The sequence below is a fragment of the Mytilus trossulus genome, chromosome 12 (genome assembly GCF_036588685.1).
Source record: "Mytilus trossulus isolate FHL-02 chromosome 12, PNRI_Mtr1.1.1.hap1, whole genome shotgun sequence".
NCBI lineage: Eukaryota > Metazoa > Mollusca > Bivalvia > Mytilida > Mytilidae > Mytilus > Mytilus trossulus.
This window is the reverse complement of record NC_086384.1, coordinates 32,109,496-32,122,710: the sequence shown is the minus strand read 5'-3', so window position 1 is coordinate 32,122,710 and position 13,215 is coordinate 32,109,496. Positions and strand designations below refer to the sequence as shown.

Sequence of the window (13,215 nt, the reverse complement as noted above, 5' to 3'; positions counted from 1 at the left end):
AAAGGGAATGTGTCAAAGAGACAACAACCTGACCATAGATTCAAGGGTTGGAATCCTTTTCTTTTACCGACCAATGCATTTAAATGGGAGATATAGTTGGAACCCCTCTTTACTCATGGTTGGGACCCCCCTTTGAAAATGGCTGGATCCGCCCCTGAGAAGCATTATAGAAAAATCTATAAGCTTTCACTCAAAATAAGAATCATTTTATTTTTAAAGGGCAGGCACAGATCCAGAGGGGGGTTCAAGGGATTGGAACCCCGCTTTTTTTGGATTATCAATGCATTTGAATGGGGACATGTAATTGGACCCCCCCCCTTTCCCCTTTTGTCCTGGGTTAGAATCCCACCCCACCCCTTTTTAAAATGACTGGATCCACCCCTTAAGGGTCTATAATTAAGTTTGACAACATCAGACATACTACTTTAACAAAAATAAATGCCACATTTCATCCAATTTAATTTCATCTCTTACTTGCTATTTCATCCATAATATTTAAAGAAATATAAATTTGGGAGTAGTATGATTTTAATTTGCAAGTTATTAACTATCCAAACTAGCTATATATAGAGACCTAATCATGCTAATAGAGTAGATATACTTGACTAATTTAAATCAAACTTGGGGTGACTGGGAACAAAGATTTTAGGGAATAGATGCCAGTTTACCTACAATGACCTAGTTTCATAACAATAGCATACATTAATAAAGACTACATGGTCACTCTTATGTTTAAATTTTGGGCGTTCATTTTTTAATGTTTGAAGCTAACAATTTCAACTACATACAAGTATCAAGATTTGATCCTACATTATTTGAATATTGAAAAAAAATAGCTTTTTAAATTTGGATCTAACGTTATATATAATTGTGTATGTCACATGGGTGTATTTTAATGTAAAGCATCTGAAAAATCATTAGCCGTCTCATATTAATTTCAGTTCTTCAAAAGGCAAATTTATATGAGCTTATGCTGAAAATAGAGATTTCTTATTAAGGAGAAATCCCTGCCCCCCTTTTTGTGTGAAAAATTTTGTTGATTACAGAAACATGACTGAGGCAACCATCCCCCATCTGAACCCCCCCCCCCCCCCTCCAAATAATTATGACGTCTTGAAAGGCTATTATATTTTTTTTCTACGTCGATGTTAGGCGTCAAAGAAAAAAAATATAATAGCCTTTCAAGACGTCATAATTATTTGGACTACCCCCCCCCCCCCCCCCTAATCACTCAGGTCATTGGTGAAGAGTTGTCACACAAAATAAATGATACCAAATATTCATATGAATATGTTTATATGTTTTTAGCTAGTGTAAGTCAGTCAGGAGAGGAGGCAACCATTTGATTTGTAGGGTGAAAAATGTGATTAATCTTGTTTGGTAAACTTGTGCTATAAATAAAAATTACCAATCCATTAAAAAATCCGTGAGCCCAATCTCATCCAATGAAATAGATTATTGTCTGTTTTCGAAGTTATATGGAAGTAAGTTAGTAGTCCAGATAAATATGACGCATTGCAAGGCATTTTTTCTGAGGAGAAGTGTAGAATGGGGGAATGGAACCAATAAATTGATCAGATCCGAAATGCCCTTCCCAGTGAAGGAGCACCTATTATTTTGTAGGTAATTATTATTAGTGTCGGTGGTCTCACAAGTAAATCAGAGTGAATATTGCATGCACATTAAAATTAGCAGAGAAGAGACAATTATCAACTTGTGTTTTATTAATTTTCTCGCAGTTATTTACGGTAAATCAGCTATATAGACATAGGAAGATGTGGTGTATGTATATATAACACAAAACAGGTGTTCGGTTCTAGTACTATATAGTGGCTATAGTATATGACTTTTAAATAACAATTATCAATTATATCTGTATTCTGTGGCGGGTCGAAGGGGATGGAATCCGGGATTGGACGCCCCTAGCTTTTTGTGAGCAATCATTGCATAAATGATAATCTCGGGAATCCTCTCAAGTTCCTACAGAAAAAGGGAGAAGGTTTGGATCCATTAAAACGTTTAATCCCGCTGCAAATGTTTGCACCTGTCCTAAGTCAGGAATCTGATGTACAGTAGTTGTCGTTTGTTTATGTTATATATACGTGTTTCTCGTTTCTCGTTTTGTTTATATAGATTAGACCGTTGGTTTTCCGTTTGAATGGTTTTACACTAGTAATTTTGGGGCCCTTTATAGCTTGTTGTTCGGTGTGAGCCAAGGCTCCGTGTTGAAGGCCGTACTTTAACCTTGGTTTAATTTTTAAATTGTTATTTGGATGGAGAGTTGTCTCATTGGCACTCACACCACATCTTCCTATATCTATATACAAGGTGATAGGACGTTCCGTTGGAATAGGTTACCTGTGCATCTGGAAAAGTTTTAATATAAGAACCTTAAATATATGTGAACAGGTCGGTAAAAACTCTCTTTTGACACATAGGTAGTGCACTGTTGCATTGAACACCAATCAAAACGCTAACAATATGTGAAAAGATAACGTTTTAACCTACACAATATATGAATAAGGTATACACTTTTGAAATCTGAATTATATGAAAAGCGTGAGGTAACAGAAACCCAGCGGCAATGGCACCCCTTATTTAATGGAGACATGTAGTTGGAACCCCCTTTATCATGACTAGATCCGCCCATGATTTTTACATGTAAATCAAGCCTCGGGTATTTGTTGGCATAACGGTAACCACGAAAGGGGGAGGGCTAATTAAAAGCACGAGGAATTATAAATATACAATTCAACAGGGGTAGAGTGCATCAAGGAATTGTATATTTAAATTTAAATATACAATTCCTTGAGTGCATGGAGGAATGGGAATTAAAATTGTCTCTTCACGATAGTCGAAAAAAGTATCTTGCACGTTAATTTCATCATCTTGTCTGAAACACTCTGAATAATGAGCTTTAAGGCGAAAACAAGGCATGTGAAATACTATAATAACATACACTTCTTTTTTTAAACGTTGTATGGACAAACCCATAAATCCCTCAAACAATTTGCTTGATTCATGTCATATCAAATAAATTACAGCGCGGAAAGGTATAAACTTTAATTTAATATCAAACCTAAATTTTTGTTATATTTTTCAATAAATTTAAAAATCTTAATTAGGCATGCGTGAGTTCCATTTCATGAGACCTACACAGATGTCTATAAAACAAATTAAAAATTATAAATACAGTTTTTCAATTCTTTCCGGCATAGATTAAAAAAATATGTATATAATCTTTATACGAGTTTGGTTGAATTATTTCACTTCATTATAATGATAAATCTTTTAGTTCTTAAATTTTTGATTAAAAATGAATTTATCATTTTGATATCTAACGATAAACTTTTTAAATTGAAGTGACATGGTCAGTAACCTAATTAGTTGCATGGCTGATTACCATCTTACAGGTGACCCAGTAATTTTCCATATGACAGTAGCGTGTGCCCTCGGGGTTATATCGGGGTGTGTATAACTTATTTTCTGGGGAACATCCTGTCCACGTGTAGTACTTAGCATATATTGCAACAGATGACATTAAACAAATTTTCTTTGTAGCATCGGAGGCAATTTCATGTGCGCCGACCACACAAAATATTTCACAAAAAAGATATGATAAAATCAAAAGAAAAAGATAAAGAAATATTAACAAATAAAGGTGAAATTGAGTAAACGGGGATTCGTGTTTTTATGAGCTTATTTTCAGTGGACAACAATAAATGGAAGTTTTTAACGACCTTGTGTGACCTATAGTTGTTGATGTTTGTGTCATTTTGGTCTGTTGTGGATAGTTGTCTCATTGGCAATCATACCACATCTTTTTTTTAATATTGACTGGTTATATACATGATATAATATATATAGCCCTTGCACGGTCGGTCCAGTGGACATATTTCATACTAGATAACTTATACTGTAATTCTTTTTATATATATGACAATAATTGTCCGATCTGATACACGTACCTATAATGTACAGAATTTTGAACAGCTTCAAATATATGGGGTCCGTAGAAACACCGCAAAGGTCCTCCTTAGTGCACTAAGAACAAAAATGTGCACTAAGGACCTGATGGAATGATACAACTGTCACAAAGGATATGGCATATAGAAATAGACTTTGTAAAAGGAGAAGGTCCGGTAAGACACCTTTTAGGCCCCAAAATATAGCAGCTTTACAAAATTGTTAAAAGTAAACTTTTAGTTATTTTTTGGACAGTAGAATGCTTCAGCTTCATAAATATGGGCTTTTTGACAATACATGCATGGCACATATATCGGGTACTGGCACCATAAAGTCATGCTAAATGGCAAAAACCATCTGAAAAGTGACATTTTCCGGCATATTTGCTGGATTTTTTCATATTTGAGCTTGAATCGGATCGTTTTTAATGACAAAATCAGTGAAAATCTTCCACATACACTAATAAATCAAATAAAATAGACACTTAAGTGTTTCAAAAGTGGTCAAAATCTTTCGTCAGATGAACCTGAAATTTGAGGCCAAAATCGGTCCTAACCGGACCTACTCCTTTCATAATTTTAAATTATATCTTTTCTATAATGTTTTCTCGACACGTACCTCAAAAAGTTGATTGTCACCTTTAGTATAATCGGTAGAAATTCATGTTCGCTCAACCTTGAACCATGAATAATCTGCTAGTATACTGATTAAACATGTACTAGTATATGGTATTTCAAATTGTTCTCTATTTTTTTTCATTTGTTTGTTTCTGTCGTATTTATTCTGTCTGCTATATTTTTTACTTCTAAAGTAATACCGTATTTTCAACTCTTTTCAGTTTGGGATTTTTTCATCCTTTTAATTTTATAAAGACAAATAATTGTGAACACTTCACGGAAAAGTGAGGATTGATATTTGGTTGCCAATACTTCATTCATTTTTCTAATGTCAGGAACTATGCCATTTATCAATATTTCGATTAAATAATTAAACTTATAGAATTATATATATATATACACTTAAAAGTTTATTTAGAGTAACCATATGCCGGATGAACAAAAAGTGTGCCATTTATTGAAAAACATATGGTTTGGTATAACAAGAAAACTTCTCTAGTGTTCTAAACATTTCTCACACAACCCCTCCCTCCAAACCCCCACTTCAAGCTCTGGATCCGCGCTTGCCCATAGTGCTTATTACATTATAAAATAAAATGGTATTCGTCTTCAATTGTTGAAATAAAGATGAATTGTTAAAAAAAAAAAAAGCATTGACACCAGTTTAAAGTTATCGTTCATAGAAGACAGTTATGATTTATTCTATAATTCTCTTTTTAAAACGTCAAATAATTTTACCTCTTGGAGTTTTTCTATATTACTTCTGTAATCGGATTTTGAAGAACCCCATGGACACCACATACTCTCAAATGTCTTTCAAGGAATAATGATAGTATGTAAACTCTTGTGTTGTTAGTAAGGAAATAAAATATCAAAGCCTTTGTTTCTCAATTTGTATATTAATAATAGAGTTTGTTAATTAAAAAAAAAGCTTGCTTAGCAATTTCCTTAAAAACTAAATATATATAACAAAGGCAAAGTTTTAACACAAAATTTATTTTTTATTTTTCTTTCATAAACTTGAAATTATACCACGCTAAACCGTTAGGTTAACAACCATTGATTAATCAATAAGTAACGATCAAAAGACAATTGTTTATTGGATTAGGTTGATTGAACATGATGATTCGGGAATCTGCAATAAACCGTTGGTCACGTGGCGAGTGGCACGCGTTTATTAAAAAGTCATTTAACTTCAAAATTACAAAATCTATTGATACCTAACTTTAAATTTATAGATATGAGGTTTTTAATCATACCCTCTTATATTCATGCTCGCTGTGATCTTAAAACATCGTTTTAGTGTCCTTAATGCAAAAACTTTCTTCTTAGTGCACTAAGAAGTCTTTTGCAGTATTTCTACACACCGAAATATATGGCCTTATTATTGGTAATATACCATATTAGTGTCACTAATGGCTTAACGTGTTACCAAATTAAGAAGAAGAAATAGGCTCAAAACCGCATTTTTAACTTTAGATTTTTTTTCAATCCCAAAATAGAGAAGAGGTCCGGTATACAGACTAATTAAAAAGTCCAGATGAGAAGTTTAACTTTTAACTGTTTCTTGACGCATGCAAAAAAAATGCAGTACCTGGTTACAGTTGCTCATTGAGAAATTATCATCTTTCGATTAAATGATCTTCAATCTATATGCCAGCATGCGCGTAGCTACGTTTACGTCAAAACGCCCGGGCGTACATTTGAATTTGGTATAAAAAAATCATCTAAATAGAAATAAAAGTATTGCATTGTTAGCAGTACATCAACCTTCTAAGTCTTTCTTCAATGGCTCGTAATTGCGAAAAAAAGTGACGAAAATTAGTATCATATTATTTCTGTTAAATTCTAAATCTACCGTGAATTCTATACTCACTTCCCCCCCTTTTTTTTTTAAACCAATTCATTATGAGCTGAGATTCGGTTTGCTTTCTTGTTCGAGCCATTGAAATTTATGTCGCGAAAGGAAGACATTTTGATCCTTAATTTCGTCGGCGGTGCCATTATTAGAACTATGTACATGTAGGTTTCATTAAAGTGTAGTTAAAGTTTTAAAAGATGTCAATAACTTTTTCAAACCTTCGTAAAATTTTACGGTAGCTGGACAAAAACTGTTTATGGTCAAACGAGTATCCAGAGCATATTGACGAAATTATATATGATTAGTTTTCCCGTATTTTATGGATTAAAGGAATTTCTTTTTGCATTTACTGTCTAAAATGAAAATTCATTACATATCAATTACTTTGTTAAACCTTCGTCGAATTTAATTCGAGGGGGGGGGGGGATAAGTGCATAATTTCTATATGTCTATGTTCTGTTAATCTTTTGGTCATTCTAATCTATTTAGTAAGAAATATGCTTTAAATTAATTGGCCTCAACGAGGTTTGAGCGTACATGTAGAAATGACCTAGCTACGCCAATGGCCAGGTCTTCATTTTAAAAGTTATAAAATCTAAATGTGAAGTGATCTAAAATGTTCAATATTAACAGAGAAATATATACACATATGTGTATATATGTCTCTGATATTAATGAGTATTTTCGCTGTGAAATGAATCTAAGGTCGTCAAAAAGTATATACATGTGTATTTGACCCGACTACTGACTACATAGTAAACTATTCAGTATGTATGTATAAGGGGGTCTGAGCGGGACTCGGGATTGTCGAGGCGTATTTTTTGTTGTGCCGTGAAAAAGCGAAATGAAGTTTAGCGGGACATGGGAAATTACAAAAATATCAGAATTGTTCACTAATATAGTGTAAGCGTAATGGCATCATGCGGGAATCTAAAAAAATAAAAAGTAACTAAGCGGGATCCGTGAACAGAACCCCCAATGAGACCCCCATTAGTTGTGGCTTATTTTGGTTCTTTTTAGTTCGTTTCATTCCCCTACATTACTTGACCGTTTTTGTAAAACAACAGCACTCGAGGTCTGACAGTATTTTACCAAGAAATGCACAAAATATTCAAAAAGAACGCCTAGAAAATTTAAATATTGGTATGCACACATACTCCCCTGTCAGCACAGACAATTATATTTTTGTAAACGCGCCAAACTCGTTTCTAATATTTATAATAGAACTGAAAAGAAACTGAAATGGAAATGGGGAATGTATCAAAGAGATAACAACATGACCAAAGAGTAGATAACAGCCATAGGTCACCAATGGGTCTTCATTGCAACGAGAAAATCCCAAAACATGAGACTTGGGTGGATCCTGAGTCATATAAAGGGGTTCCTAACCCAGGACAAATTTGGGGGGGGGGGTGTTAAACTACATGTCCCCATTCAAATGCATTGATCGTCCAGTAAAGAAAGGGGGGTTCCAACATGTCCAACCCTCAGCCCCCTGGATCCGTGCCTGTGAGGCATGCTTTAGCTTGCCATTAAACAAAAATGTATACTAGTTGAGTGATAATGGATGTCATACTAAACTTTTCAATACAAAGAAAAAGAAACTAAAATAAAAATCATACAAAGGTCACAAAGGCCATAACTTCTGGCTCCTGAATAAGAAAAAATATATAAATCATCTCTCATCTTTGTGCATTTCTTGAAATTGGTCATATTAATAAATGCATGCAATATTTTCAGAAAATTTCAACATATAGGCTTTTTTTTTAAAAGTCAATCTTGTGCATGATTATCAATGATTATACTCGCACAATTAACACATGTGGTTCTCAAAACTCAAAGGTGTCTATGCTATTTATGACAACTTTTATACCCCCGCTTTCAAAAAAGGGGGGTATACTGTTTTACCTCTGTCTGTCAGTCCGTCCGTCCGTCAGTCAGTCCGTCCGTCCCATGAATATTTTTCTTTGCATTTTTCGCAGGAACTACAATACAAGGATTTCTGAAATTTGGTTTCAGGGTTTATCTAAGTCATTTATACCGTGTGATGCGTTTTCAGATTGATCACTTGTCAACTTCCTGTTAACCGAACATTTGTATGATTTAACACATGATACTGAGCCAAGTTGAAAATTTTCGTCACATTTTTCTCAGGAACTACAATACAAGGATTTCTTAAATTTGGTTTTAGGATTTATATAAGTCAGCTATACCGTGTGATGCGTTTTCAGATTCATCACTCGACAACTTCCTGTTTACCGAACACTTGCATATTTTTACACTATTAATATTATCCACTTGCGGCAGGGGTATCATCAGTGAGCAGTAACTCGCAGTTTCACTTGTTAATAAAGTATAAATTTACAAAATATGTTTAGAACTATATGATTTTTATGTTTTTAAGCATAGATATAGTAGGTCAGGATCTGCCAACTCTCACTGACTGACTGAGCACATAAATTCAACACTAGTTTTTTGGTGTTGCTTAGTGTTTTGTTTTGTTTTGTTTTGTTTTTCTTTTCTGCATCTTATGTTTTGCCTTGGCATTGTCAGTTTCTCTTTCATTGCCTTTGGTTTTTTTGTTATGTTAAATAACAAGTCACATAATTAAGGTCCTTTTTAATTTTTAGGGATTTTAAATTTTTAATGTAAAGTTAGGGATTTTATTCATAAAAGGGGGGATTTTCCAGTACGTATACTATTAATAATGCTTTGAGCAATTTTAATGAAACTTGGTGAATTATTTTTGTATAACATACATGACATAAACATGATAATTTTCCTTTTAATTTAAAAAAAAAATCTGATTTATGTCATTGTACTATCATGACTTGGGATTAGGATAGTCTCAAGAATGCTTTCACAAATTTTTATGAAACTTTGGTGAATTGTTTTTATATCTTGACATAAACACCCTTTTTATTATTATGACCCAAAGTGGAGGGGGCATAATGTATAACACTTGATCGTTTGTCCGTCTGTCCCAAAGTTGTTTTTTGTTCTCTTACATTACTTTAGTTTGCCTCAAACAAATTCAATTAAACTTTTACAAAAGTTTGTTATCACAATACTCAGATCAAGTTTGAATTTTGGTGATGTCAGTGTTACTGTACTAGAGTATCAGAGTTATGCCCCTTTAGAAATGGGGAAAATATGCTGAATTTTTGGTTTCCTGTTTTCTAAACTTTAGTTTGTCTCAACCAAATGTAATGAAATCAATACACAATGCTTATAACCACAAAATACAGATTAAGCTTGAATTTTGGTAGTGTCTCTTTTACTAAATTCTATAGTTATGTTCTTTAAAAATGGAAAAAATTGTTTCTGCCTTCTAACTTAAGTTTCCCTCAACCAAATTTTATTAAACTTTAAAACAATACTTTTTATCACAATTTTAATCAGATCAATTTCAAATTTTTGTAGTAAAACTTTTACCGTTCTTCAGTTATGTTCCTTTAAAACTTTGAATAATATGCAAGCTGGAGTATCATTCCCTATTTATCATGTATATTTTTTTATAAGATGCAGAGTTAAGGAACTTTAGTTGTTGCAAAGTTATTAAAAATTTGTCCATTTTCAAAATCTTTGAAAGGTTTTAGAAATGTATTTGTTAAAATAATCGCAGCCTTAAACTTATAGTCACTTGAGAGATCTATAAATTGAGCCAAATTATATACATGTTTTATGTCAATGAATACCATTGTTTGTGCATGTTTGTTTTTTTTAGGAGGGCAGGGGTCTTATTTGCGCAGTGCTCATAGTTTTTTAGTCGATCAATAAAATTCATTTAAAGCTTACAGACCAGCTATAAGGGCAAGAAGCTTATCAAGCACTCATGGTTTAGATTTTTATTAAACACACATTAATATACATATAAATGTACATTAAACAGAAAAAATATTGATGCAAGATGTCATTCAACTTTTACTCTTTTATGTATAGGACAAGAACTATAGAAGGTACAGAGAAATAATATACAGCAGAAATGATAGGCAATGTAAAATTTGCAGAAGCCAACTAAACCTAAATGGTAAGGCACCTTTTAATTTTAAAAAGTTATTGAACTTGAAAGATGATTACTAGTATCATGATTACTATAAAAATTCAAAGATGTGGTATATTAAATATGAAAACTATCACGGCTTTGAGAAAGAAATTGTAGGCCTGTTACGACCTTCAATAATGAGAAAATCAATACCCTATACTATAGTCAAAGTATAAAAGACCTAAAGATGAAACATTGAAACAATTCAAACTGTAAAACTAATCATGTTAATTGCCTAGTTTATAACAAAATAAATTACAAAAAATAAATATGACCGGTATGAAACAACAACAACAACAACCACTAAATTTTAGTGTCAGACTAAACTGATAAAAGCTACAGGCTCTGAACTTTGGACAGGCACAATAGGAATATGGCAAGGTTATATAAAAATAAGATGTGGTATGATTACCAATAAGACAACTCTCCACCAGACAACCAATGATGTAAATTTCCTGCAAACATGGACTTGACTTCTGTAAATCAACTAATTTTTCGTGAATACTTTATCTTGCATTTTATACTTTCTAGTCTACATCGCAGTTATTTATTTTTCTCGAGTTCAAGTTTACTTAATGTATTTTAATAAGGAAAGATACACATGAAAAACATTTATTGCTGTTTCTCTCTCCATTTATAACATTTTATTTGCTTTTTTGTGTATTTATAGGTGATCAGACATCTCGGTTTTCATGATCAATAGGTCATTACTGAAGAGGAAACTTAAAGTTGAAATTTATTTACATAGTGCATAATTGGATTAATTTGAAATGGAATGTGTGCTTTCCTGCAAAAAAGAAATAGGAAATTTCAACATGTGATAATGACCATATAAAACAAAATGGAGTTCTATCATAGATACCTGAAAACACTATTGCATAAAAGCAACAACATATCTTAATCAAAAGAAAGGAGAATGCAGAACAAATACTATTTTGTTGTTGAAAAAAGGAACACCAGTTTTATCCACTCATTTACATCGCTCCCTCATATCAAATATACAGAAGAAGATCATTGAAGAACAATTTGCAAAAATGATTTCTCTTAGAATTGAAGGGAATTGTTTAGTGAAGTGAATAATGTATTCACTGAATTCTTACATAGTGGATTGAATAACTGTACACAAGCTGAAACAGAAGAAATTCTAATTTAAAATAACACGAAAAGTGTTTATTTTATTATTTAATCTGCAAATATATAAATATTTTTTTTAGAACACCACAAATGATATAATGACATTCAAATTGGTTGCTTATTATTGTATCGCATTGAAACAATTACAAAGAAAACAGAAGCATTTGCTCCAAAAAAATTATAAATCAAAGTTAAATTTATATAAAAAGTATAAACAATACCTAGATCTAAACAGTCAGACTGTATTATTTTCAATGTCATTAAAATTTTGAGTCAAACATTTATTATTAAATTTTTAAATATCATTTGCATCAATTCTACAGTCTTTTAATAATTATATTCATACTGTTTGTATACATGGTGTAGTGAAGAAATGTTTAACAAGTAAAAATAAGGAAAAACATTTCCTTAAGGGAAATTTGATGTTCAGAAATTTCCTTAGAGGAAATTTGAAGAACAATGATTTTCCTCAGAGGAAATTTGTTGTATTGAATTTTCCTCCAAGGAAAAGTGTTTGTCAAAAATTTCCTCACAGGAAAAAGTATTTCCTCAAAGGAAAATGTGAAGCTACAAATTTCCTCACAGGAAAAAGTATTTCCTCAAAGGAAAATTTGAAGCTGCAAATTTCCTCAAAGGAAAAAGAATTTCCTCTAAGGAAAAAGAATTTCCTCTAAGGAAAAAGAATTTCCTCAAAGGAAATAATTATGCAGCAAATTCCCTAAGGGAAATCTTTTTCCCTTGAGGAAAAAACAATTTCCCTTGAGGAAAAATCTTTTTCCTTCAGGAAAATTTGATTTCCCTTGAGGAAAAGTACTTTTCCTCTGAGGAAATTGTTGAAAAAAGGGGCATAACTTTTTCAACAGTGGTGCTAGAGCCAAATTTTTTTAGGACAAATATCAGGGAACCAATACCAACCAAGTTATCAACTTTGTTTTGACTTAACTCCAAAAATTAAGGTGACAACTTTTGCACTCAGCGGAATTGCAAACTTGTCCCGGAGACTGTTTTTGTTTTAATTTGTACATTAATTTATTCTTTACAGTCCAATACACAAAAAGGTAAGAACACCTGCTTTCCCTTTGTAGCGATACGGTGGATGGGTTGATGCGGTAACGTCATAATGATAAATATGACGTCATATTGCACAACGTACGAATTCAAAATATACTGGTAAATGTGACAGCTTTTGACAATGTAATATTTTGGGAATAGTTGAAAAAAACTATGTTATTCATAGAACAATACTTTGATGGTCAGTTTTTTTCTAGTATCATTAATACATACATGCAGTATGTTATTTATAAATAAACTGTTTGTTTGGACAAAGGAACAGCCAGTTCAAGTAGTAGTTGCATTTTTGTTGAGCTTTTTATTCTGATATTTCTCTTCTTCCCTTATTATAAATAAGAAGATGTGGCATTAGTACCAATAAGACAACGTTTTCATTTGTTTTGTGAAGAGTTAAGGAAAAGTATTAACATTATTTTTAAAACTTGAATCACTTATTTCGTTTACCGATTTATCTTACCTACTGCTGGTTTCGAATTTACATCAAAGATTGGTCTTGTCTTCTGTTTTTTTGCATCATAATG

At 32.3% G+C, this 13,215-nt stretch overlaps 1 long non-coding RNA gene across 2 annotated transcripts; it reads left to right on the top strand.

Moving 5' to 3' along the window:
• Positions 1-7,463: 7,463 nt before the first annotated feature.
• Positions 7,464-11,928, top strand: LOC134693184 (uncharacterized). Of its 2 annotated transcripts, none has more exons than XR_010102361.1 (3): positions 7,464-7,587; positions 10,387-10,474; positions 11,160-11,928. It is a non-coding gene; the product is annotated as an uncharacterized LOC134693184 (long non-coding RNA). The 2 variants fall into 2 exon arrangements; XR_010102362.1 differs by having other exon boundaries at positions 7,477-7,519.
• Positions 11,929-13,215: the final 1,287 nt, after the last annotated feature.